Raw genomic sequence first — 5,488 nt, 5'->3', positions numbered from 1 at the left:
GCGAACCAACATTTGTAATCTTGTTAGCTCGGTCGCCGGCCGCGCGAGGCGCTCGCATCCCGGTATATGACAGCAGACAACACATTCTTTTATATGTTGCATCCCATTAATCTCTTGCAACAACATCGCGAGTAGCATGTTCTTTTCTGTTGAGGTGAAAGAACGTGGGGATATCCGATTCGTATCGGAGTGGAGGATACACTAAATTGATCAGGTCAACTCGACTCTGTATCATATGTCCCACCTAGACGAACCCCCTTGAAGCCGAAAATCGTCTAAATATTATTTAAGAATTCAGTCCGTACCGCATAGAAAACACAGCACTTCACCATTGCAAAGATTGAGTGGAAAATTCTGTTTAAAGAAATAATCGCTGTTAGCAGTGAAAATTATACGAAACAAAATTAAACCGAACGCAATTCTGTGTTTTATTGTTTGTTGAAATTTGGTTGACACAAAACTATAAACGTTTTATGTCATGAATATTGTATCGTTTTCAAGAAATTTCTGAAAGAATGTGAATTTAGAATCTGACGTATTTTTTTAGAAGCAAAATTTAAAAAAAAACTTTTAACATTTGTTTGAATGATCCATCAGTAAATGCTTTCGTCTGTTAAAAGTAATATAATTAATGTATTCTGATTAAACAAGTTTCAGTAATTACTCTCCGTGAAAGATTAAGACGAGCTTTGAAGTAATGCTTTTATAACAAGTATAAACTGGTAAATGGAGTACATCGTGCTTCTCTAGGCAGGTTTTTTTTTATGAAGACAGTTTATGCACCAAAAGTTACGAGGTTTTTCACCTCGGTGATTCATCCATCAGATTAATATGTTGGTAGATTATAGAGTTATGTGTTTCGTGTCTGTGTGCAAAACCCTACATTTTTGCTACGAGGTAGTGAGATGATTCTCGTAAAATGTGAAATTCAAAGAAATTTATGTACGTGCTTGTTATGATATTTGTAAGGGTTGACATGATTAGATTAGATTAACAATCGAAAAGGGGGGGAAATAGACTTTTCATATACATTTTCATTTTAAGGGCCCCCTGACTTTTGCTTTTAATCTGAATGTTGGAGAAGGCGAAATTTTTCGAACACTCGCTATTGTAGGTTGGTAAGAATGAACGAGATTTGGGTCTACCAAGGTCCTACAAGAAATTAACAGCTGAAAATCAGTGAACACAAAGGAGCAGTGTGTTAATTCTCAGTCCAAATAAAATCCCAGTAAAATGGCGTGGATTAGAATGACAGAGGAATTACTTGGCATGTTCATCCGTTTTAAATGTCATGACCCGAAAACCAGAACAATAGTAAAGAACAAAATATTTGAAGATGGCTGGCTTCTGGATCGTACTGCCGTGTAGTCTGGTAGAAGTTTACGAGGTCCCTGCTGCCTCCATCATCAGCTTCGTGTTCGCCACCGTGAGATATTGAATTTTTTTACTGAGTAGAAAGAAAACTTTAAAAAATCAAAATTCTTTATGTTTTGAGGCACAGAGAAGAAAAAAATCGAAGTTTAGATTGCACAAAAATTTTCAACACAGCTACAAAAATTATTGAGACATATTTTATACAAGGTAGTATAGTTGCGTCATATTGTGAATTAGGTTAATATTTTAATATTTTCCGTCAAATCACAATTTTAATAAGATAATAAAATATAAAATATTTAAAATAACATTTCACGTTCCGCATCGAATGATCGATTTACAAAATTATAAAATATATATTTTATTATCTTATTAAAATTGTGATTTGACGGAAAATATTAAAATAAAATATATATTTTATACAAGGTGAAATGTTATCAGAATCCGTTCTTAACATTTGCGAGGTTCATTTTCGATGGATAAGAGAATTGTCAAGAACTGTTTTAAATAGACTAGTACAAAATTGTTTGATGTCCACTTCACACGCAGTTAAGACACTTATTTTTTGAGAAGCATCGTGTTTAGTTAGGTGTCACAGTGTTATAAAGGATTGCTCTCAAATGAAACAAACACGAACTCCGTGTCTGACGCGTTCGTAATGCAATGCTACAGGGGAGTAACATTTCTTCTTCTTATTTTATTTTCAAAATAGAAAATCCTTTCTCAACAGATCGTAAGCCATAGTGTTATTTTAATTTCGCGACACAGATTTGAGTGTACTTATTTGTTTCGTATGATTCTCACTGTAAACAGCGATTATTAGTTAAACAGCGTCAACTAGTCGATCTTTTTAATGGTGAAGTGAGGTGTTTTCTTCGCGGTACGGACTGAATTATTAAATATTATTCAGACGAACTATTAATTTAAATAGGGAGGGCTGCATGAGAAGCTTGCAGTGGCAACTTGGAACTTGGGAACCATCTCAGCATTTCCTCTGTCTTCAAGCAAATGCTGAGATGGTTCCCAAGTTCCAAGTTGCCACTGCAAGCTTCTCATGCAACCCTCCCTATTTAAATTAATCAAAATTTACCACCCCTTAACGCCGTCAAAATTTACCCCCCTCCCCTCAGTAGGAACTTCTAAATTATGAAGTAAACTTCCAAATTAATAGCCTCAGCTTTCGCTAATACAAAGTTCAAAATTCCGTCTCTCATGCCAATCATCACACTAACGCCTTCACTCTTACTTTATCCTTAACAGAAGGACGAGCGGGCATTGCCTGGGGACCTTCTAGCTATAAGATGCTCTTTCTCCCCCCCAGATATCGAAGTGTCTCTCACTTCTCCCCCACCAATTTCCTCTTTCTCTCTCTCTCTCTATGATTCTCAGAATAAACAGCGATTATTTCCTTAAACAGCGTTAACCAGTTGATCTTTGTAACGGTGAGGAGTTGTGTTTTCTTCGCGGTACGGACTGAATTCTTAAATATTATTTAAACGAGCGTCGTGTTTCAAAGGGTGTATATGCGTATTTGTAGAAGATTCGTGTGTCAGGAATGTGTTCACTCTACCATTTCATTAGTGACGTAGTGTGGTCACTGCAGCGTGGCCAAAGTGCTAATACGGTTCGCGACGCATCCATCGTTGACTTCCGGTCATCACTCTCATGACGCATCCCGCTGTGCACGTGTTTGCATCTTCTTCACGCTTTTGATTTCACTTTTGTTTACGTTTTCATCGCGTAGTCGCACATGTTGTCTATTTTCATGACAAAGTGCAGCGAAAACAGATGATCATCTCTGCTCAAACCGGTGAGTCAACAGGACGTTTCTGGTTTACGTGTTCTTGTTCTAAGCTTTGCATCCTGTATGACTACTCTGGGGTCGCGGTTATTTCAGATTGCAGTTCGATTTAGGTCACTGACAATGACGTGTTTTTCTGATATCCGGCCTTTAGACATGAAAGTCTTCGAGACTCTTGACGGATACTGATTTGATTTCTTAAACACGTCATTACCTGCTTAGATTAAAGTGCTGTTTTAAGTCGTCTGTAGATTGGCACACGCTTTCGTAAATCTTATGACATCCGTCCTTTTATCGTCGGTGCCAGGGTAAAAGAGTGGAATTCATGAAAATTCACGAAACGATAGAAAGGTTTCGTGAAAGATGTCACAAATCAGGTTTAATGTATGTTTTTGTGGTATCGTGGGAGATTATTAGAATGTTTTAAGATATTGTAGATGCGTCATATTGTGATTATTTAAATAGTATTAAAAATATATTAAAATTAGCCGTCAATCACAATATAATATAATTAAAAGATTAAAATATCATTTTACGTTCCCTATCGAGTACTCGATTTACATGTGGAACATACACGACATGTTTCGGCTATATATAGCCATCATCAGGTGTTATGTATATAAACTTTTCACTGAATTACTGATATTTTACTGATTTTTAATGTTTTTTACGAAATACAAACATATTAGTGACCTGTGATACTACAACGAATGAAGAAACAATATAAAGGACAAGAACATCATAAGAAAACTGAAAACTAAAAAACATTAAAAATCAGTGAAATATCAGTAATTCAGTGAAAAGTTTATATACATAACACCTGATGATGGCTATATATAGCCGAAACATGTCGTGTATGTTCCACATGTAAATCGAGTACTCGATAGGGAACGTAAAATGATATTTTAATCTTTTAATTATATTATATTGTGATTGACGGCTAATTTTAATATATTTTTAATACTATTAGAATGTTTTGTGTGGAAACTGTAAGGTACCAGCATGGGATTTTTTTTTGAATTATCCTACGCCGTTTACACACATAAACATGCAAGTGGGTAACAAGATAACAGATTCAATTTGGCACAAAAAACAACCCCCCCCCCCCCCCCATAATAGAGCTGTTCATCTGAATATATTGTCTTTGTGCGTTAAGACTTCAGGTTGTAATAGGTTTGCGTGTCGTTAGCCAATTTGTTTCTTTGAACGCGTTATCCCCCTGACACGCCCAGCTTCTGGAATAAAATGAAAGGAATGTTGATAAATGTTGATATTTCTCTCGCATCGGTACGCTCAACAGAACAATGTGAATCAACAACTTTTAATAGCATATCAAGACACTGACGTGGAAAATGAACAAAATTACATCTGTTATGGCATTTTAATTAAGTAGGAGACGAAATGTATTGTAAACTGTGTTGTGTTTTTTGAAAGGTTAGTGATCGTTTGTTTGAGAAGCAGTTTCATTAGAGTGGTCTGAATATTTCAGTTTATAAATTTGAGATCGCGTGTTTCCGGTTCTACGTTTTGGGTGGGGAGGGCGGGTTTCGCATCGTACATCCCATTGCCTGTCAGGTGCACGGTGCTGTGAGCTATGGGTCTGGGAGATTTGCTCGGCTGAGCGGAAAAGTGTTACAAATGTATGTTGCACTTACCAGATTTTTCGAGGAACCAAATTACTGACCACCAAGGCTACGTAACAGAGTGCGTTAACCGCCTGCTGGCTTGTTTTTATCTTGTCATGGCCGGGGCGTAACAAGAGTGGGGGGAGATGAGAAATACAATATTTTGGTAGAAATACTTGACGAGATTTTGGAAAAACTCTGGGATTTTTGGGAGAATACCATAAAAACGGTTGTGCCATCGGATTTTGGGCACATAAACTAACCCTAGGCTTCTAAAGAACGCGAGGAATTTTTTCTTCTCAAGGATTCTGCTAAATAGAATTCTTTTCATTCTGATTGAATTTTGTATGGCGAGTCCTTACTCAGATGGGCCATATTTTAAGTAATATTGATTAGATTTGTTAATGTTCGTAGCAAAAATGCAGATTCTGAGATATTATTTCTGTCAGGAAGCTGTCTTCTATGGCAGTGCGCGGAGTCGAACACGAATCCTCGGATCCTGACCGCAGGTAACGTGGTTCGTAACAAGGCCGAGGTCACCCCGGTGCCCGGGGACCTGTGTAGTGTTGCTGGCCTCTGTATCTGGGTGGGGAATGCGAGATACGACGAGATACCAGCTCGGCTAATTGATTACTGCAGAGATGGGGCAACAGCAGAACCGGTCAGGCGCCATGTCCCACTCTGGCGG

General features: G+C 37.5%; 1 protein-coding gene across 12 annotated transcripts in view; it reads left to right on the top strand.

The window, feature by feature from the left end:
• LOC110828012 (uncharacterized) overlaps nucleotides 1-5,488 on the top strand; it is a 66,351-nt gene that overhangs the window by 28,697 nt on the left and 32,166 nt on the right. The gene's annotated exons all lie outside the window — the stretch shown is intronic.

The sequence above is a fragment of the Zootermopsis nevadensis genome, unplaced genomic scaffold (assembly GCF_977971745.1).
Source record: "Zootermopsis nevadensis isolate Lab colony 2312 unplaced genomic scaffold, Znev_1.0 Znev_ptg000011l, whole genome shotgun sequence".
Taxonomy (NCBI): Eukaryota; Metazoa; Arthropoda; class Insecta; order Blattodea; family Termopsidae; genus Zootermopsis; species Zootermopsis nevadensis.
Note: the sequence above shows the minus strand (reverse complement) of the source record. Positions and strands in the feature narration are given on the sequence as shown.